Here is a 9,191-nt window from a genome sequence, read left to right as displayed (position 1 = left end):
TTTATTAATGTAATATCTATTTGACATTATCAAAATAATACCTCGCTCAAGATTTCTTATGTAATTTCCCCTATGTAAAAAGGTTGGGAATATTGTTTTTATATAATTTTTTTAAAACCTAAGGTGAGAAAAAATTAAGTCTGCTTGGCCATGTGCAAATGTATATACTGTCCGTAAAACTAATTACTACTGTCTTTTCAAATTAATTCTCAAATCAATTGAGGATACACTAATAAGCAATGAAATATGTGAACATTTTGCATGCATTGCAAATTTGTGTTTATTACCATTAAGAAGACTTTCATACAACCTCTTTATTGTAAGAAAAGCATCCTGAGTATCTTCTGTATCCATCTTCCATGGACAGAAGCACTCAGCAGAAAAACCATTTGAGGTTCTCCTGGCAAGGAGAAGGAGTGGGAACCTCTCTAAAAGTTCCCACTTGTGGAGCTGGAATGAGACAAATTTATAAAACTGAGAATATGATAAATAACTACAAGTTCGCACACTCTCTTCGCAGAGAGAGAGAGAGAGAGAGAGAGAGAGAGAGAGAGAGAGAGACTTGAAAACTATTTGAATTCACTGAGAGTTCAGAGATAAATAACACATTTATATTTGAGGCTGTCATATCGAATAACGCATGCACGCACGCACACACACACTATATGTGTTCCTAATATTCCTTTTCAAGTTTTGGCTTCTTGCCTATGCATTTGAAATTAGCTTGAATTGGTTTTTAGTCATTGTGATTGTACAGTACTTTTTATTCTATTCCAGGGGTGTTCAATCCTGCTCCTGCCGGGCCACTATGCAGAGTTGAACTCCAACCCCACTTAAACACACCTGAACCCGAAGTTGGAGCTAAACAATGCAAGACAGTGACCCTCTAGGACTGAGTTTGGACATCCCTGGTCTATACAAATTATTTTTTATTATACTTTCTAATGTTATGCTCAAACTTCTAATTTAGTGTTTTTTTATCAGACCTGAGTACTCTGGAAAAACACACAAATGTTACACCTCAGTCGGTGTGCACTGGAAAAAAAATCATGTGTAAAAGCTAAATATCAGGGATTATTGACTTACTATTTTATGACTAACATCTGAAAGATAAACCTACCAGTAGATTTGTTGCATCATAAACTTTGTTCACACTGCAGTTTTTTTTTTGCCGGTCCTTCCATTCTTGGGAAAGCTGCTCCTTTTTTTTCTCAAGCTTTTGCTTGTATGGCTGCTTGGCACTACAGTGTTGACATGTTTTGCTTGCTACTCCAATTTTTTTTTTGCATATGTAGCAATCCTTTAGAGTAGGCATCTGTAAAAAGAAACATAAATGATGTGTTATGAGGGGATAATAATTTTTTTCCAGCCCTACTATGTTGACAAGAGTCACAGTCTCTGAAAATATTTTCACCACAGTGACCTAACTTTCAAAACATTTAAAGAAAACTGCAACAGTATAATGCTACTCAGAACCTGGTTTTGAAAATTGTTTTATCAACTTAAAGTCGACATGAAATCAAAATGGAGCCTATTTACTTTGTTAGCGCATATTGCTAGTCTTGTGGTGAGCAATGAATCCGTGCAAGTTAATACACAGAAAAAATTTGTTTGGCGTGGTAATCTTCAATCAAAATCTGAAAAGTTACTTCCAGTCTGGAATGGGGTTCCTTTTCTGCTGACGTCAGTTTGACGGCTTGGGTTGAAAACGTTTAACCACTCCCTCAAACCGTTAGTCTGCTATGAGCAGAGATGGAGAGGATGAGCGCTAAAGTAAAACCCTGCCCAATATTCCCTTTCGTTTGCAACTTCCGGTTCACGGGACTTTAGGACATTTTTTGTATTTGTGGTAGCCTTCTATCGAAAGCATCAGAAGAGGGCTAGAGGTTTGAGATAAAATGTTATAATAAATAGTTATAGATGGCAATAGACTTCACGGATATGAATGACACATGTTTGTTATGTAGTATAACAGATGCATTCATCATAAAAACATGCACACATCGACTCATGTAACCTACTGGTGTCAGATATGTTGCAAAAACTGGACTATTGTTTTGGAAAGGTTTTAATATGTATTTTACATATATGTGGCCAAACATAATACCTAAGTTTTAAGCACTGTCATCCCTCACAGTAAAAATCATATTATATTATCTAACGTTAATGTTAAATGATGATTAATGATCTAATGAAGTCTATTGTAGATATAGATATTCATACATGCATATAACCATGCATATAACTAAGACATATTTGTATCATATTTGACATGTTTCAGTATAATATAAAATAACAGATACACAGTCAGTTTGCTCAAGGGTTCACAGACTGGCTTAGACTATTCCAATAAGGCACAAACACATACACCCACATTATATAATTGATGAATGTGACCTAACACAAAACCATTGAGGCACTGTGTTTGGTAAATATAATATGATCGTGCTTAAGTGGATAAAAATCAACATCAGATGACTTTGGTTAATCACCTTTGTTTTCTGTCCTCTAGCCTTGTATGTTTGTTCCGTTCCTGGCTTTGCACCTGTATGAAGAAATCAGAGAAAAATAGCACAATGTACTATATCACAATGAATATATTGGTCATATTATTATTATGAAGAGCTAAGAGAGAGAAGAGAGTTAAACGTTTTTGCACTGTTTCTTTTAACAATGACGTTCAAGATCTATTCTATTCTATTCACACACACACACACACACACACACACACACACACACACACACACACACACACACACACACACACACACACACACACACACACAGTGTGTGTGTCTGTGTGTGTGTGTGGAAACAATTCCATTCTAGTTATTATTATACATAATTCTATTATTTTATTAAAAATAATTATTTTATTTGAAATAACAACCATTACAACTATTTTATTTACATTTTAATTATTATTGTTTATTATGATTATATTTGCTGTATTTATTTATTAATTTCCACAGTTGGATATTTCTGGAAAATATGATCTCAAATATGAATCGTACGTCAATTAATAATGAACTGAAACGTAATTCACATATCAAATACTTTAAAAAATAGTATTTGGATGATTAACGAGTCAGATTAACGAAATATATGAACGTTTTAACAAAATGTGTGGACTTTTTATATGGTCCCTTACACACACCTTTCCAATTTCCGAATAATTTCACACTAAATACTATCTTTAAAATGCTGATGTGATCTGGTCAAAAGATTTGACCCTCAAACATGTTAAAATAGGCTAATGATAAAAATCACGTCCCTTAATGATTTGACACGCGACGTATAACTTTACATTCTTGAATAGACGACATTAGGGCGCTATATTAGTCCAGTAACAATAATCGATCTCTTTTGAATATTGTTACGATGGATATAAATAAAAGCGAAGTTTAATGTCACGTTCACGCGCTGTCTAACTTTCCCATTTACTTTTGAATATTTAATTGTTTCATATTTCAATACAACGTTATTCCCAAGTAAAAACCTGCTGTAACACAACTAAGTTAACTTTAATCACCACAGAGCAAGATGAAACAGCACAAAGCGCCTTGCATATTTATTTTGTTCTAAAATTCGTATATTTTCATGTTCGCTGATAGCATAACCTACCTGTATTAGCCTCAATTATATTAGAAAACCCACAATGCATCGAGGCGACTCTATGTGGCATATATCCCGCCGCCTATAGGGGCACTATTTTAGGAAACGATGCATTGGGTCGTATTTGAGGAAAGGCGCAAACGACCATTATGATCGTATAAGTTGGAGGACTTGTTGCCCATTCCTTACCGACCTCATGGCACGCCCATTGCTCCAGCCTGCAGTTACCTCTACTTGCGTCCGTGAGGGGCTGCTGGCTTATACTTTCATTTTTGTATTTGTTTATTTATTTATTAAAGTCTTTGAATGTTCGCGGTTCCCGCCTCCTTCTTCCCATAACAACATACCTTGCTACATATATCTTGGTGTGCGAGGCACCAGGTGGCGTAGTCAAGAACCTTCAAGCCTAGATCTTATCAAAGCTGCATAAGGTCACATTTGGTATCATTTGAAATTTCTCAGTGCGACTGGTACAAAGGTCTCATTCCCAAAGAAGTAAAACAAAAGGTAATAAAGTTTTTAAGAGTTTAGAGATAACACACAAAGGAGGGTGTGTCTTCCAGGCATACGGCCTCCTGCTCTCAAAAGGTGTAAACTTTATGCAAATTCTCATTGTTAGCGAATGTTTCCATGTGAAAAGAAGTTTCTATATAATGAAATGCAACAGGAGTTGATTTGTAGCTCAAATTGGCCCATGATGCTGAGAGTCTTGGTCACTCTCAGCATCACGGGAGTCTTGGTCACTCTCAGCATCACGAGAGTCTTGGTCACTCTCAGCATCACGGGAGTCTTGGTCACTCTCAGCATCACGAGAGTCTTGGTCACTCTCAGCATCACGAGAGTCTTGGTCACTCTCAGCATCACGAGAGTCTTGGTCACTCTCAGCATCACGAGAGTCTTGGTCACTCAGCATCGTGGGAGTCTTGGTCACTCTCAGCATCACGAGAGTCTTGGTCACTCTCAGCATCACGAGAGTCTTGGTCACTCTCAGCATCACGAGAGTCTTGGTCACTCTCAGCATCACGGGAGTCTTGGTCACTCTCAGCATCACGAGAGTCTTGGTCACTCTCAGCATCACGGGAGTCTTGGTCACTCTCAGCATCACGAGAGTCTTGGTCACTCTCAGCATCACGGGAGTCTTGGTCACTCTCAGCATCACGGGAGTCTTGGTCACTCTCAGCATCACGGGAGTCTTGGTCACTCTCAGCATCACGGGAGTCTTGGTCACTCTCAGCATCACGGGAGTCTTGGTCACACTCAGCATCACGGGAGTCTTGGTCACTCTCAGCATCACGGGAGTCTTGGTCACTCTCAGCATCACGGGAGTCTTGGTCACTCTCAGCATCACGGGAGTCTTGGTCACTCTCAGCATCACGAGAGTCTTGGTCACTCTCAGCATCACGGGAGTCTTGGTCACTCTCAGCATCACGGGAGTCTTGGTCACTCTCAGCATCACGGGAGTCTTGGTCACTCTCAGCATCACGAGAGTCTTGGTCACTCTCAGCATCACGAGAGTCTTGGTCACTCTCAGCATCACGAGAGTCTTGGTCACTCTCAGCATCACGAGAGTCTTGGTCACTCTCAGCATCACGAGAGTCTTGGTCACTCTCAGCATCGCGGGAGTCTTGGTCACTCTCAGCATCACGGGAGTCTTGGTCACTCTCAGCATCACGGGAGTCTTGGTCACTCAGCATCACGGGAGTCTTGGTCACTCTCAGCATCACGGGAGTCTTGGTCACTCTCAGCATCACGGGAGTCTTGGTCACTCTCAGCATCGTGAGAGTCTTGGTCACTCTCAGCATCGTGAGAGTCTTGGTCACTCTCAGCATCGTGAGAGTCTTGGTCACTCTCAGCATCGTGAGAGTCTTGGTCACTCTCAGCATCGTGAGAGTCTTGGTCACTCTCAGCATCACGAGAGTCTTGGTCACTCTCAGCATCGTGAGAGTCTTGGTCACTCTCAGTATCACGGGAGTCTTGGTCACTCTCAGCATCGCGGGAGTCTTGGTCACTCTCAGCATCGTGAGAGTCTTGGTCACTCTCAGCATCACGAGAGTCTTGGTCACTCTCAGCATCGTGAGAGTCTTGGTCACTCTCAGCATCACGAGAGTCTTGGTCACTCTCAGCATCGCGGGAGTCTTGGTCACTCTCAGCATCGTGAGAGTCTTGGTCACTCTCAGCATCGTGAGAGTCTTGGTCACTCTCAGCATCGTGAGAGTCTTGGTCACTCTCAGCATCGTGAGAGTCTTGGTCACTCTCAGCATCACGAGAGTCTTGGTCACTCTCAGCATCACGAGAGTCTTGGTCACTCTCAGCATCGTGAGAGTCTTGGTCACTCTCAGTATCACGAGAGTCTTGGTCACTCTCGGCATCGTGAGAGTCTTGGTCACTCTCAGCATCGTGAGAGTCTTGGTCACTCTCAGCATCACGAGAGTCTTGGTCACTCTCAGCATCGTGAGAGTCTTGGTCACTCTCAGCATCGTGAGAGTCTTGGTCACTCTCAGCATCGTGAGAGTCTTGGTCACTCTCAGCATCACGGGAGTCTTGGTCACTCTCAGCATCACGGGAGTCTTGGTCACTCTCAGCATCACGGGAGTCTTGGTCACTCTCAGCATCACGAGAGTCTTTGTCACTCTCAGCATCACGGGCCAATTTGAGCTACAAATTTTATAAATACAAAGTATTTCCTAATGTCAAGTTTTGTATCTATCATCTTTGAACTGATTATGAAATTGGCATGATACATTTACCTGATATAATAAATTGTAAACATTTTTTTTTATTCTAACGGACTCTGACATTATTCTCAGTAAAGAGTTAAAAAGAATAGTCAAACATTCGCTCACATTTAATGATGCACAGATATCATTAAAACCTTTTAATTTATGGAGTGAGATGAAATAACGAGGTAATGCATATGAAAAAATATATTTCATTTAATCAATGTATATGATTTAATTACTGCCACGAGGAAAGGCAGTAACGCGCAAAAACCTTCAACCGCTGACCGGATGCCTCCATTGGGCCGATCGAGTCAGTAGCACCTCAATGCAGTACATAAGATCCAAGGGGCGGAGTTGGATCCAGATCCAAGGGGCGGAGTTAGATCCAGATCCGATGGGCGGAGTTGGATCCAGATCAGAGGGGCGGAGTTGGATTTCCTCCCACTGCATTCTGATTGGTCAACAGGTTCCTAGCGTTTCTCACAGGTTCGCGTTTAAAGTCTGTGTAGAGAGAATGGTGTCGTCTAATTTAAGAACCTAATTTAATAACAAATGATCGTTGCGACGGAAGCGAATCAATCAAAACTAACTTTAGCTGGAAAATAATTGTATTAAAGAACCAAAACCATCTCCATTTCCTTAAATTATAAGTTTATCTCTGTAAAGCTGCTTTGAAACAACACTGTTAAAAGCGCTATATAAATTAAGATGATTTGACTTTTGACAGAAAAACAAACTTGCTGAAAACAAATCTTATTTAATGAAGTTTAAAAAGTTACAAACATTGTAACATTTGCAGTTTTTTTTCATTTGGAAAAGGCGTTAAATTATAATCCAAAACAAAAAGATTGATTAAAAATTCTTACATTTCATCTTCCCTGAAAAGCATGTAGTTCCTTGTTACATGCAAGAATAAATATCTCTTAAAAAGAAATGTATTATTTGATTGGCTGATCTTTTACCCCTCTCAGTAGTCCACATGCACTTTGATTTCAAATATTAAATCAAATATTATAATATTAATAAGTAGGCGCGTCTACTTTTGAGTAATATTAAATCAAGTTTAAATTCATGTAGAAAATATGTGTGCTTTTCCACTGATTATGCAACTGTAAGTGACTAAATTATAGCAGCACTAATTTTAAACTTATAAATGACTTCACAAGGGAATCTGACTTAATTTACATAACATAAGAGCATCTCACTTACATAAATGCATGAACAATTCATTACCAGCACAATTAAATAGGGAAAAAAAAACAAGTTTATTAACACACTAGGTAAAACAGACATTTTGAAAACAGTAGGGAAACTTTGAAGGCAAAACATAAGGAAACTACATTGGGAGCACACGCAGAAATGACACAAACATTACAGGGAAACCACCGGACATTCACAATTAACTATTCATCCTTTCAGGTCAGCACAGATCTGGCAGAAGTCTGGGTGGGTGTCTTCACATATTATTTTAAAAAGTTCCCCCTTTCTTCCTCGACCTCCATATCCTGTGGGTTAGCAAAGAAAGCAAATATTTAAATGTTCATTATTTTTTTAAATGTTTTAATTCATCATTGAAAGTAAAACACTCCATGGCAACAACTAACAATGCATACCTGGAGTGCAGTGTTTGCCTAACCTGTCTAGTGGGTAGCGTGGCTAACCTGGCTAACTAGATAGCTACCTGACAGACAACACCACATGTTAGCTTATCCTAGCTATAAACATATGAACATACCAACAGTATTATCCAAAGCTAATTAGTTTAGCTAAATAGATAGGCCACCTCTACACGTGCGTGCTAACGTTAACGCTACAAACGACCTAACTTACCATTAATGGATGCCAGTTTAGCGGACTAGTTAAACATGTCTTGGTGTTATCAAAAAGTATGGACACTGTCAAAACTTTAACATATATTTAAGTGTGATCATTACTTAAAGATGCACACTAAATTATTAATCTATCTCGACTATATTAGTAATCAAAATGTAGACTTACATTGATGAGAGCAAACAATGGTGATCACCGATATGCTGGTTCATCTGGTGGTGGGGCATGGGGCGTGGGGGCGAAGTATATATAGTGGGAGGAGTTGGATCTGGATCCAACTCCTCCCAGTGGATTTCATGTTCTGCAGTGAGGACCTTCTCGATCGAGTCGGGCTTATACTTGTATTAGACATGCGTGCTACATCCGGATTGGTCGAGCTGCTCGGTTATTTATTTGCATCTGAAAGTCAAGTTGCCAGCCACACCCTGTAGACTTTAAGTTGTCGAGTGTCTGTTCTTTTCACATCAAACAACTGGATTGATTGTGTACCGACAGCTGTGAATGCTCTGTATCAACTCATAACTTTCACAGGAAGCCACAGGACATCACAAAGCCTATCAACGGTAAGGTTTTAATAATATGCGATCATTTATGATTGAAGCATAACTAGCTCAGTATCATATGATACATTCACAATGATTTGACAGCATAAAAAAAAAAATCACCCATACGAAGGGTTTATATTTAATACTCCTCAATTTAACATTTTACAATTGACCTGAAGTAACAACACTGATGCAAACTGATCGCTAGCGCACTCATTTTTATTTCCTGATTTCAACAGATGGCAGATTGGCTAAACATAAACAATATAGTGGATGAAGAGTGGTGGGAGAATGCATACAAGTTGTTTCTTGAGTATAATCCAGTAGAAGAGATTCTGAGACATTCTCAATTATATATGACCGGAGATGATTTGAAGGGTTATGGATTAAACTGCAAAACACGTGTTTATCCCACTGGGAAAGTCAATGATGTTTCCAAAAGAGCAATTTTGGTGGTGATTTCAAGATCTATGGGAACAAA

The 9,191-nt window shown here is 39.3% G+C and overlaps 2 long non-coding RNA genes across 2 annotated transcripts; both read right to left on the bottom strand.

Annotated features, from left to right (window-relative positions):
- On the bottom strand, positions 1–2,680 carry LOC307003082. Its single transcript, XR_013798614.1, has 3 exons — positions 2,493–2,680; positions 1,121–1,315; positions 1–450 (listed from the first exon to the last, which is right to left on the bottom strand). It is a non-coding gene; the product is annotated as an uncharacterized lncRNA (long non-coding RNA).
- Positions 2,681–7,581: 4,901 nt separating this feature from the next.
- On the bottom strand, positions 7,582–8,388 carry LOC307002893. Its single transcript, XR_013798572.1, has 2 exons — positions 8,334–8,388; positions 7,582–7,840 (listed from the first exon to the last, which is right to left on the bottom strand). It is a non-coding gene; the product is annotated as an uncharacterized lncRNA (long non-coding RNA).
- Between the last annotated feature and the right edge of the window lie 803 nt (positions 8,389–9,191).

Source organism: Phoxinus phoxinus (genome assembly GCF_949152265.1).
Source record: "Phoxinus phoxinus genome assembly, chromosome: 8".
NCBI lineage: Eukaryota > Metazoa > Chordata > Actinopteri > Cypriniformes > Leuciscidae > Phoxinus > Phoxinus phoxinus.
This window is presented reverse-complemented; position numbering and strand designations above follow the sequence as displayed.